Source organism: Carassius carassius, chromosome 26 (assembly GCF_963082965.1).
Source record: "Carassius carassius chromosome 26, fCarCar2.1, whole genome shotgun sequence".
Lineage (NCBI taxonomy): Eukaryota > Metazoa > Chordata > Actinopteri > Cypriniformes > Cyprinidae > Carassius > Carassius carassius.
The window spans coordinates 10144193-10156887 of record NC_081780.1 but is presented as its reverse complement, the minus strand read 5'-3'; the positions used below and the strand labels follow the sequence as shown (position 1 = coordinate 10156887).

The following is a 12695-nucleotide window of genomic DNA, read 5'->3' as shown; positions in this document are numbered from 1 at the left end:
GTGTTTTGAATACTATGTAATTGGATATACTTCTTCTTTGGCATACAGTTTTTGCATACTAAATAGAAGTAAAGTATGCATATTCAGATGCGGGGAAATATTATTTTTGCATAGTCACAAAATTACAAAAATGATGCACTCACCTTTAAAGTCACAATGAAGCAGCAACAGATCTTCTACATTGTGATGAGCATCCAAGCACTGAGTTAGGTAGATGATGAGCCTGGAAGGGGGCGGGGTTTAATTGAACTAAATGATACATCACCAGCGAGAAGTCTTGCCATTTTCTCCAGGTCCTGATTTGACATTTTTAAGACAATATTACAAAAATCGAAAACATTTTTTAAAATGAAACACATGCGTAGATGTATTGTTTACAATAAGATCAATAACATGCATTTTGAGCATAGACAGTGTGGATTTTCTTTGCATGTCGAATTAAAGTAACAAGCTTTCAGCTTCCTTGTGGTAATTTGACAGGTTGAACCAGTGTGTAAATGTCAGTGATCCACAGGTGCACACTGACTCAAGCGTTCAGTATACATATACTTTTCTCTCTCTGAGCTGCTGTTTTGTAGGCAGAGTGTACTGAACATAAACCTATCCATGTGTGAACTCTCAATCCCTTTTACTGTGAGACTGGAAAACTGGTTTTCCCTTTGAGGGGATTTGAATGATTTCCTCTGCTAGTGTATCTGCCTCCTCCCGCTCATGTACTCTCTGCTGTTCATCCCTCCCTCTGAGGAGCACCGAAATGTTTTCAGTCCCTTTTACAAGGCAGTAATGTCCTCTTCTCTGCCCTAATCCTACACAACCCCCTTTTTTATTAGCGTGGAATGGAAAAGGGAGAGATATGCTTCTATTAAACAAGCTTACAGAGTCACACCGGACCGGAACTGGTTGATAAACTTAGCATAATGAGAGATTGGAATGAGAAAAGATAAAAGTGATTCATTTCTCCTTTTTTCGGTCACACATTCTGAATATATTGTCCGATTCAACAAATGTCAAGTGTCTGTCTCAAGAGAATCGTTCGCTCTTTCCTCTTACACACACACACGCAGGCGGGAGCATTATCGCTTGGTATATGACTGCTTTCTCGTCCGCTTTTATTGGTTTGTGTCTCAAGGTTGGGAGATTTCACCAAGGGAACGTGTGGAGAAGAATAAACCTGTCTCCTGACTCACCTGCAAAGCTGTGCAATTTCTGTTAGACGTGTTAAAGCTCCCTCACATCCTCCTGCTAAGAGTGCAGGGATTCCAAGAACTGCTGCCTTTATGATGAGTTTGCACACACACCTGCTTTTGTGTGTGTGTGTGTGTAATAGCATAAGAGCGATAACATACAGCCGTCCCATGGACTGACCTGCACACACACACACACACACACACATAAAAATCACTAAATCTAATTTCAACACATTAATAGAATGCTTATGCTCTTACTAATCATGCATAATTTTTTAAAGCATTCGAGTAGCTTTATAGCTTTATACATATTCATTATTCATTATCATAATATATAGGTTATGTTTTCATCCTCATTAGTTATCATAACCTATAATCCTGTAATCATTCAATCTGAATAAGTTTATATACGTTTAATTATATACTTGTAATTTATTATGAAAGACTATATAAAATAATTTATTATAAACATTTCTTAGAACGATTCATATTTTTGAATTTGTTTATTTTTATATTTATTTGTACACTTATTTTTTTATCAGTTTGCGTTTTTTGAAGTTTTAGTTTTGTTTTTGTAATTATTTGTATTTGATTACATTTATGATTAAATCACTTTAAATCTATGTTCAGTTGTTTTTTTTTTTTTTTTTTTTTTACATTATTCTAGTATTTCAAATTAGTTTCCAATTAATAAATTGTTACATTTCATAAATTTTTTTTGTTATTTCAATTGAAGTAGTTAATTTTAGATGAAGGTAACAATAACAATACTGATAAAATAATAATTTGTATTCTAATTTATTCTCTTTATTCTTATGTGACTGAGTCTATTAATTAATCATTAATTCATTATTCAACTATGCTTTCAAAATCCACACATTTATATGTATTTAGCAAAAATCGGAGTTTGAATAAGTCTGCACAGCTGTCACTTCTCAACCTCTCCGCATTGGTTTTCCTGTTTTCTTATAATATATCTGTCAAGTCGATTTCACCTAGTGCATGTTGGCTTGTCATGTATGCTGCCTTTATACTAAGGCCCATTGGTGTCCTGCTTTGTGCCTGACCTACTGCTAACCCTTACCATAAGAGCCTGTAAGGCTGATCAGCCTGTCAGGCACAAACCGGGACCCCTTGTGCACACAGTGTACAGCCAATTCTATTTCAGATCTCATTCCTTTCTTCCTTCAGAAGCTCTATTTTTGAAAAACTAATATCATATGCAAATACCCATATAATTACTAGTCATATCTTATAAATAGCTCTTTTACATTCATTGCATTCTGTTATCTCCAGGACAGAAGTCATTGGCGTTCTTTATGTGTGTGGTTTGTTTTTTCATTGGACATCTTAACAGGCAAAAGAAGCCCATTAGGGGCTGTTGAGGGGTCCTTCACTCAAGAGAACTAATCTTAAATGAGAGCCAGCCGGCCCTGATGCCTCATGGCTTAATTACCTGTTCCTGTAATACTAATCATGGTTAAATATTTATAAGGGGAAAATCTTTTGTTTAGACTTGACCTTTCTCTGGGGCTCATTAGCATCTGTTTATTAGCTTGTTTATTAATTTTTTTCCTTCATGGCCCTTGGGGTGTTATTGATTTTGATTACGAAAGTGACGGCGACTGCTATGAATGCGGGTTAACTCAAAAACGACATGACATTTGCTTATCTGTGTTCATTGCTTGAGACTGGGACGTTTGGGACGTGTGTATGTTTTCGAGGGGGGTCGAGGTGGGTGGGTAATAGTTATTTTCTCTGTCCGAGGAGACCGTGCGAATCTTATCTGCGGCGTGCACCATTGTCTTCAATCGACCGCGAATAAAGCAGATTCATATCCACCCGAAGAGCGCACATGTTTGTATGGACGAGAACGGCAGCTTTTTGTGTGCTCAGCGCTTTGACTGAACGGGATGATTGGATTTTGCTGTTCCGTGCGAATTACCATCCAACACGCCCCAAATTCTACAATGCTCCCCCACAAACTCTCTTCCCTCAGGCCATCCCGATGCCCTCAATCACAAAAACAGAAAAGGTCTTTCATGTAAAAATGGAGTGGATAGCATTCCCTCAGGCAAACTGAAAGGCAGAAACGCTTTTCTCTTTCTCTCTCACCTCTAGAGTGTTGATGTTTTATTGGTGAGCCGTGTGTCAGTGCTCTGGTCTCAAGTGTTTCTCGGGACTCGGAAAACATCCAGTGCAGCTTTAGATGTGCAAAACGCAAACCAGAATCCACACACTATGCAAATACACAGGCTTTAGATCATTTCAAATATTCTGACAAGACAGTAATGCTAAATAGTTTCGGGATTTGTTTGCTAACTGCTGGATTTTGTAGGACTGCCTGTTGTGTGTTCACTATCTTTTCATACTCTACTTGAAATCTGTTGGGTTGGGGGGGGTAACATCTCAATAGACCTATGTGATTAAAATTTACAATATTAGGAATGATCTGAAAACTGAAAGGACACAATATAAAACCTAATTTCCTTAAGGATATAAAAACGGTTCAAGAATATAAGCATTGAACGAATATAAAATCGGTTGGCAGTGTTTTCTGCATTGTCGTATTATACAGCTCTCTTCAATACTCTTATTTCAATTGGTGAGCATGCAGGGGTTAGATATTTAACAATATTCATAATTTCCAATATATTGTATTATATACTCAATATATTGTGAGTTATCCCACCACGTACAGTATATCATCTGTTTTCTTCTACCATCCGACTTTTCACTCATCCTCCATATTTATGTTTATATTTATCTAACGATTAGCAAGGCAAAGTAATGGTGGTGCATTAAAAACAAGAAAACGCCAATGAATTCACCCACCAGTTCATCGATGTCAACGCTGTTTGTCAGAACGTCCATCCGACTCATTCTCACATTACAGATCCCACTCTTTGGTTCATACCAAAAGTGTGGTGACATTTACTGCTCTTCAACAAATTTTAATAGGAATCCATGCAATTGGTAATTTTTTGTAAAGGCAAAAGATTTACAGACACAGATTTCGCAAAGGATTCAAGTTGGACATGCACATTTGGTATAATGGTCCCATTCACCTTCTCTCTGCATCATTTCCTGTCCCTTCTGTACAGTTTCTCTACATAAAAGTGTCAAAATGCCCCAAAATAGCATTTAAAATGTACACAAACACATCTTAGATGTTTCTGTCAGTCATTTGTTAGTTGTAGGCACCATGAGTACTCACAATCCCCTTTCCAGCTCAAAGTTTTTACCCACCATTCAACAACACAGTAACAATCTTCACAGTTGACCCCTGCTGGAGCCGATACACCATAGAGACAAATATCTCAATCTGTACTATAACTATATCATCAGCACAATGACAAATCAAGCCAATAAATGCTGGCAGCTGAAGTCTGACATAAGATTTGCACTATCCCAGAGGGGAATCCAGTGGCCGGGGTTAAAGATTAATGCTGTGCTTATTTACAGAACAATTTCAGAGTGCACTGGCCCTCTTCATAACCTTTAGTGGAGTGTGTGTGTGTGTGTGTGTGTGTGTGTGTGTCCACTCTTAATGAGACTCTGTGGCCCAAGGACTGTCATTACCACATGCTAAAGTGTGACGTATACCACAAGCCACAGGCCATCAATACACACACCATCACACACAGATAATAGACAGCCATTTTATACCCCAAATAATTCCAATTCTGTTCACTACTGGCACATTTAAGGTCCAGAGATCATTGCGGCAGAGGCAGAACATAGCTTAATGATTGACTGGTAGCCGTCATTATCAGACATGTTCCATTCGACATGCGAGTCCAGACTGAGGAGGAGGTGAAGAAGGGTCCATGTTCAGTAAGCGTGTAATGAAGCCGGCTTTGGATCAGGGTCACTGACTTGAGTGGCATTTATTTCTGCAAGGAAACTAGTCTGCTGTGTGCTTTAAATTACTGTGGACGGGCTTGGTGAAACCTGGATTACTTGGTGCCGAGTGAGCAGATGGTAATATATTTGTGAGTAGCTGACATGAAATTTCAAGCAGTGATAGCCATGTCCTGTAGTGTGACGTTATGCTTCATATAAAACTATTTCTGATTCTTTTATTTCCAATTTGAATATGCACATAAGAGATGTTCTGACTATTTTTATGGTACTTTTATGATACATTTTGAAGCTAGACGACATGATTACAATTCAGTTTCATTGTGCTGAAAACGGCATTTAAACATCCTGCATAAAAACTGAGGAAAGAAAATTATACAACTTTGAATGTCCATAAGAATGAGTAAATGAAGACGTGTTTCATTTTTGTGTGACTTATACATTTAAAAGTAGATTTTTGACCATTACATACAAAATACATACATACCTCTACATACATACAATATACAAACTCTACAGTTTGTATAAGTTCAAAAGTTTTGGGTTGGTAAGACTTTTCAATGTTTTTAAAAGAAGTCTTTTATCAAGGCTTTGTCTATGCATTTAAGTGCATTTATTTAATTAAAAATAAGGTAACACTTTATTTTAAGGTGTCCTTGTTACACGTTACAATTTAATAACAATAAATTATGCATAATTACATGCAAGTAACCCTAAGCCAAACCCTAACCCTAACCATATAGTAAGTACGTGCATGTAAATAATTAATGTTACTCAGTATTTTACAATAAGTATAATTACACTATAACAAGGACACCTTAAAATAAAGTGTAACTAAAAGTAATACAGTAAAACAGTAGGCCTAATATTCCTGTAATGGCCAAGCTGGCAAATATTCAGTGTCACACGTTCCTTCAGAAATCCTTCTAATATGCCTATTCTGTGTTCAAGTATAATTTATTCAATGTTGAAAACTGTGATGTTGTTGCAATGCATAATATTTTCATGGAAACCAGGATGGTTCAGGATTTCTATGATGAACAGAAAGCTCAAAGAACAGTGTTTATTTGAAATAGAAATCCTTTGTAACATCACTAATGTCTTTACTGTCATTTTAGATTAATTTAATGCATCCTTGCTGATTAAAAGTATTAATTCTTTAAAATTCTAATTGATCTTAAACTTGTATGCAAAGTTATATAGTGTTGTAATTCATCAATTCATGTGATAATATGCATTAATGTCCCACTATGCACTATGACTCAGTATCTGCATCTGTGAATGTGTGTGTGTGTGTGTGTTAATTGTAATTTGTGTTCTTCTTACAGACCCTCACTGTCTCTGTGTTCCGGCCTTCAGGACAGAAGCAGTCATCCAAAAACCACATCGTCTAGATCTTTATTTATTTTGCCACCAATCAACTCTGAGCAGCCTGCCGGACAGCTGCAGCAAGTGAAGTCACTTTACGCTCATTAGCATGGACAAGAGATGAGACCCTAGACACACACACCACAGATTCCCTCCCTCCACCCATTTATGAGTGTGTCGTGCCTGTACATGTAGCACTGAGGAGCTCCAGAAACCTCTCTCCGGATTTCAGTTGTGGGTTGGCATTCATATGTTTGCATATATATTTATGGTCTCAGATATTTTTAATGTGTTTTAATGGATACAGGTTTGACTTCCCAGGAGGGAGCGAACAACTATATCAAAATGATGGAAGAAAATTTGAACATGAGATGAGAAGAGAACAGATGGTACGTGGTGGGATAACTCATAAAAATTGCTTTTTACCATTGCAAAACTAACTTCCCAAAACAAAAAAGTATCATAAATCATACTGTGTTATTGTGACAGTACTTTGATATATACCTAGGTAATGAATGACTAACATGGTATATTGCAACTACTTAAAAACACATGAAACATGAAATTACCACGTTAGTCTGAAAAACATGTACTGTTATTTCTTATAGATCTTCTTATTAGCATAAATGAAAAAGCTAACAAGAATATAGAAACATATGTTCTTGAGACACCTTGAGCAGAAAATTGGATTTCATGAAAATGCTATTTTAAATAGAAAAGTTTATCCTTAGAGTGAGTGGAGAGAGTATAAAAAAACCTAAAGGAGCAATGAGGTGAGCACGGGTATGAAAGCAATAAAAAGAGAGAGGAGGGAGAGATGGTTAGAGGATAAAAGGGAATTGTGGGGCGGAAAAGAGAGATACGAAAGGCTTGTCGAGTGGAGGGGAGAGATGCAGGGCTACGTGTTAGTTCCTCTTCATTTGCTCTCTGTATGTGGTGTAGAGGTCAGGCTGAGAGCTGGGACTCGGGCCATGAAGGAGAGAGCAAAGACAGCCTTAGGCAGGAATACACTTACCCTGTACACACTAATGTTCTGTCTATATATTCCTCTATCGCATAAAACATACACTCTGTTTATGCTAATGTTCCAAACTACATTACTTGTTTTTTGTCTTCATTATGATATCAGGATATTTTTTTATCATATTTTTTGCTAATAATAAAGCAGGTCCTTTTAAGTCATTGTATGAATTTAATTTGTAGTGTATTTTTTTTTTTATAATGATCATTGTGTTCCTTATATTTAGCACTGAAAAGTATTTTTTGAGATCTGAGTCACAAATAGTAATGTATGTTGCATAGCCCTGGAATTGCATAATGTAGTGATGTCAGACAGACCTGACAGATAAAATACAGAGCCAGAATTCAGACATGGATGACACTGTCGCCTCATTTCAATCTTCTAAACATGCTGCGGTCCAAAGATTCCTCCATCAAGTGAGTTCTGTTTACCTTCACCTCAGTAATCATGGGATATAATCAGCAGATGGAGCGAGCGGGCCTGCACTATTTCCATTTCCGAAATCAAATATGTGCTCATCATAAAAAAAGAGGCCAAAAAGAAAAAAGCCATCAGAGGAATTCATCAGATCAGCGGAATAAATCTAATTTCCCTACAAATACATCTGTAATATTTCAAATCCATGGCCTGGGTTAATCTAACGCTTCATTTACATTCAAATAAAACCAAAGTCGTGTCTTATCAATAATAAGAAGCTGGCGGAAAAATAAATGAAGTTTAAGGCGGCTGAGGTTAGATAGGGCATGGGTTTTCTTGTGTGTTTTATTCTCAAAGAGTCAATAAAATATACAGAGACTCAATTATTCTATTAAACTGAAAGATTGCATCATCACTGAGCGTTACTGAGTCAACAGAGATCTTCGGCTGTGTTTGATGAAGTTTGGTTTAGACAGAGCATACTTAATAAGCTGAGCCTCACTGGAAGGTGTCTGTTTTAATAAGTGAGTGAAGTGACATTCAGCCAAGTATGGTGACCCATACTCAGAATTTGTGCTCTGCATTTAACCCATCCAAAGTGCACACACACAGAGCAGTGAACACACACACTGTGAACACACACCCAGAGCAGTGGGCAGCCATTTATGCTGCGGCGCCCGGGGAGCAGTTGGGGGTTCGGTGCCTTGCTCAAGGGCACCTAAGTCGTGGTATCGAGGGTGGAGAGAGAACTGTACATGCACTCCCCCCACCCACAATTCCTGCCAGCCCGGGACTCGAACTCACAACATTTCGATTGGGAGTCCGATTCTCTAACCACCAGGCCACAACTTCTCCCTCCATAAAAAACAAATACAAGAAAGGTAAAGGTTACAAATAAAAGAAAGTAATCTCTGGAACTATGTTATTTTCAGAGGTGTTTGCTATTAAACTTTGACATATCACACTAGCACCATTTGTGCTACAAATATGAATGATACCTCAAATTATTGTGCTACATAAATAATATAAAGTTACAGTCAAGAAGGAATCTGGGGCTGTTCGGTGTTCTAAATGAGGTTTATTTTGATAGGGATTCATGCAATAGCAAAATATATTGCCATACAGATTTCGCAACAGGTTTAAGTTGGCCACGTTTACCAATAGAAAGCTGCTTCACTGGAATTTCACCAGTGTAATTGCATCTTTACAATTATTTGCTACATTTTCACAAGCAAAATCCAGTTCTCTTACGAGAGTTCTCTCGTACTGCGTCTTAGCTAAGACGCTACGGGAAAAGTCTCTTTTCACGAAATACTGAAGCAAAAAATTATCCTTAATTTTGAATTTTTGTAAAGCGCATTTGCAGCAGTACACAGCCATAGGCGAGACGGCTCGCTCGCTGGCTGCTCTACAGCAAGTGCACAGCCTATCGAGCGCAGGCTGATGCAATATCAGACCAATTAGGACGCTTCGCACCCATCCCGCCACTTCCCGCCGAAACGGGTGTGGCCCAACCCTATACAAGTAGCTCGAAAAGGCTGACTCACCTGATTTTTCATCTCTTCAGCGAAGCTCACGCATCGCTGGATCACGGAGTAAGCAAGCGCCGTCTGATAGGCATCTCAGCGGGACGAGCCATTCTAAAGCTGCTGGCCTTCGCCGCCTTCCACTGCCGTTCCTGCTGCGCTCTCCGGCGCCTATATCCTTTATATATATCCTTGTGTGTGTTCGCCCTGCGACGCACACTCATAAAAGAGCTGCGTCTTTTTAAAGATGCCCTCGTGCGGCTTGTGCAGAGCCCCGCTCAGCGAAGGAGATCGTCACGTCATCTGCGTCTCCTGTCTGGGTGAGGACCATGCAGCACTCGCGCTCGCTGACGGCGGCTGACCTCACTGCGAGCTAATGCCTATGGTGACTCTGAGGACTCGCCGGGCGTTCTTCTCGAAGCCTGCATCATCCGCTGCGCCGCAGCGCCGTAAAAAGGGCTCTCAGCGCTCTCAGCGTCTACCGGAACCGCCTCCAGCTCTGCCGAGCTCACCGGTTCCCTCCGCTTCACCGGCCTCCCCTGCATCGCTTCCCGATGGTCAGCGGCCGCTGTCTGCCGCCGCGTCCTCCGAGGAAGTGCATCTCAGGGCCGCGTCGGAGGAAGAGGACACGTGCTCTCTGCTTGCGTCGGGAAATGAGGGTTGGGCGAGCTCCGTGGATCTCGCGCCTTCTGCTCAGAGGCCCAGCAGACGAGCGGATATCGATAAAGAGCTGATGTGAGTGCTCATGCTGGCCGCGGCGAGCCTCGGCCTCGAGTGGTCTGCACCAGAGCCCCCTTCTCGTTCCCGGCTGGATGGTACGTCACTGCGCGCACGGATCTTCTCTGCTGCTGGGCAGGCTGCGTCTGCGCTGCACACCATGGCCACGCTACAGATTTTCCAGGGCGATCTCCTCCGCAAGCTGGATGAGATGGGACCTGAAGCAATCTGTCTCGCGGATCTGAGGAGTGCTTCAGATCTCTCCCTCTGCGCTACTAAGTCCGCTGCACAGGCCATGGGACGGGTTATGGCTTCCGCTACGGTGGCTGAGAGGCATTTGTGGCTGACGCTTCCTGACATCGCGGAGTCTGAGCGATGTCAGCCCGCTGGGCTACAGAATCTGGGTCCAGACAGGCTGTCCAGAAACAACATTCCCACGAGCGAATGGTCTCTACACCCGCAAACAGTCCGGCTGTTGTGGGAGAGATTTGGCAGGGCGGAGGTGGACCTCTTCGCGTCCCACGAAAACGTTCACTGCCCCGCGTTCTTTTCCAAGAACGAAAGCGCGCTGTCACGGAGATGGCCGTGCTGCCCGCTTTATGCTTTCCCTCCCGTCTCCCTCCTTCCGCAGGTGATAGAACGGGTGAGAGAAACGAGATGTTCAATACTGCTTGTAGCACCTTTTTGGAAGAACCAACCATGGTTCCCAGATTTGATGCGGTTAGCAGACATCGCCCCGTGGCCAGTGCCGTTGAGGAGGGACCTCCTCTCGCAGGCCAGGGGCTCGATTTGGCACCCTCAACCGGAGTTGTGGTCCCTCCATGTGTGGGCGCTCAACGGTTACCCGCTGATCTCTCAGTGGGAGTGCTAAATACCATCACTCAGGCTAGAGCTCCGTCGACGCGACGGCTGTATGCCTCGAAGTGGTCGGTGTTCTCCAGCTGGTGTACAGCTCGGGGATGTTCACCCCTTAGTTGTGAGGTGACGGAGGTTCTCTCCTTCCTGCAAGAGCTGTTGGATAAGGGCAGAGCCCCATCCACGCTCAAAGTTTATGTGGCGGCCATCGCAGCGTTTTCTGAAACAGCGCTCGGTCAGTCAATAGGAAGGAACGATTTGGTCATCCGCTTCCTTAGAGGAGCTAGGAGGCTGAATCCTCCCAGACCTCCGTCAGTCCCTATATGGGACCTCGCGACGGTTTTGGAGGCCATGAAGGGTCTCCCTTTTGAGCCTATCCAATCGATTAGCCTCCAGCATCTGTCGTTCAAGACGGTATTCTTGTTGGCTCTCGCTTCAGTGAAGCGTGTGGGTGACCTGCACGCGCTCTCGGTGAGCCAGTCGTGCTTGGAGTTTGGGCCTAATGACTCAAGGGTCATACTTAAACCTAGGCACGGTTATGTGCCAAAGTCCCTCAACACGCCGTTTCGGGCTCAGGTTATTGCCCTGTCTGCCCTGTCGGTGTCAGGAGAGGATGGAGACTCGAGTCTTCTTTGCCCTGTTAGGGTTTTAAGAGCTTATGTGTCTCGCTCTGCTGTCTTTCGACAGACTGAGCAGCTGTTTGTCTCGTTCACTGGACATTCCAAGGGAATGGCTGTTTCGAGACAGACTCTATCCAGATGGATAGTTGACGCCATAGCGTTAGCTTACGCTTCCAAGGGCCTTCAGTGCCCACTGGGTGTCAGAGCACACTCCACGAGGGGCGTCGCCTCGTCGTGGGCGTGGTCTACAGGGATCTCCTTGCAGGATATATGTATGGTGGCAGGTTGGGCCTCGCCGTCTACATTTATCAGGTTCTATAACCTAGAGGTTCCCGCCTCTAGGTTGCAAGCAAGGCTGCTGTCGGTATAGCCGAATCAGGGCCCTGATGGGAATTCTGAGTTTGTGAGCGTTATGCGCTGCCGACTGTTATATGGGCAGTATTACGTAAGACCCGCATTGCCACATTGGTCAGGCCTTGCCTCGACTGTGTGATGATTGTATTGCCGCATCTACGGGTGCTGCTAGATATGGGACGGAGGGCTTCCCCCCCTCTCATGTCCTGGGCTCTCTGTGAGTCCCTCAGGTGACTGTGCACTGTAAATCCTGGGCGTTGCTTCAGGTTTATTGGTGTGTGATCCCTGCCCGCACGGTTTTACATGGGGTTCCCGTAGCGTCTTAGCTAAGACGCAGTACGAGAGAACTCTCGTAAGAGAACGTACTCGGTTACTAACATAACCTCGGTTCTCTCTAGAAGAGGGAACGAGAACTGCGTTCTCTGCCGTGCGTACGATTCACTCTGGTTCGCTTCGGCGATGAAATAAATCAGGTGAGTCAGCCTTTTCGAGCTCCTTTCATAGGGTTGGGCCACACCCGTTTCGGCGGGAAGTGGCGTGATGGGCGCGAAGCGTCCTAATTGGTCTGATATTGCATCAGCCTGCGCTCGATAGGCTGTGCACTTGCTGCAGAGCAGCCAATGAACAAGCGAGCTGTCTCACCTATGGCTGTGTACTGCTGCAAATGCGCTTTACAAAAATTCAAAATTAAGGATAATTTTTTGCTTCAGTATTTCGTGAAAAGAGACTTTTCCCGTAGCGTCTTAGCTAAGACGCAGTACTCGTT

At 42.5% G+C, this 12695-nt stretch overlaps 1 protein-coding gene across 6 annotated transcripts in view; it reads left to right on the top strand.

The window, feature by feature from the left end:
- The first annotated feature begins 4981 nt into the window (after positions 1–4981).
- plxna4 (plexin A4) overlaps positions 4982–12695 on the top strand; it is a 229723-nt gene continuing 222009 nt past the window's right edge. For 2 of the 6 annotated variants that reach the window (XM_059511104.1, XM_059511102.1), the window contains exons 1-2: positions 4982–5182; positions 6380–6653. The gene's annotated coding sequence lies outside the window, so the exon portion shown is untranslated. Of the gene's footprint in view, positions 5183–6379; positions 6809–12695 lie in introns of all 6 variants that reach the window. The other 4 variants (XM_059511100.1, XM_059511098.1, XM_059511101.1 and 1 more) reach the window with 3 other exon arrangements.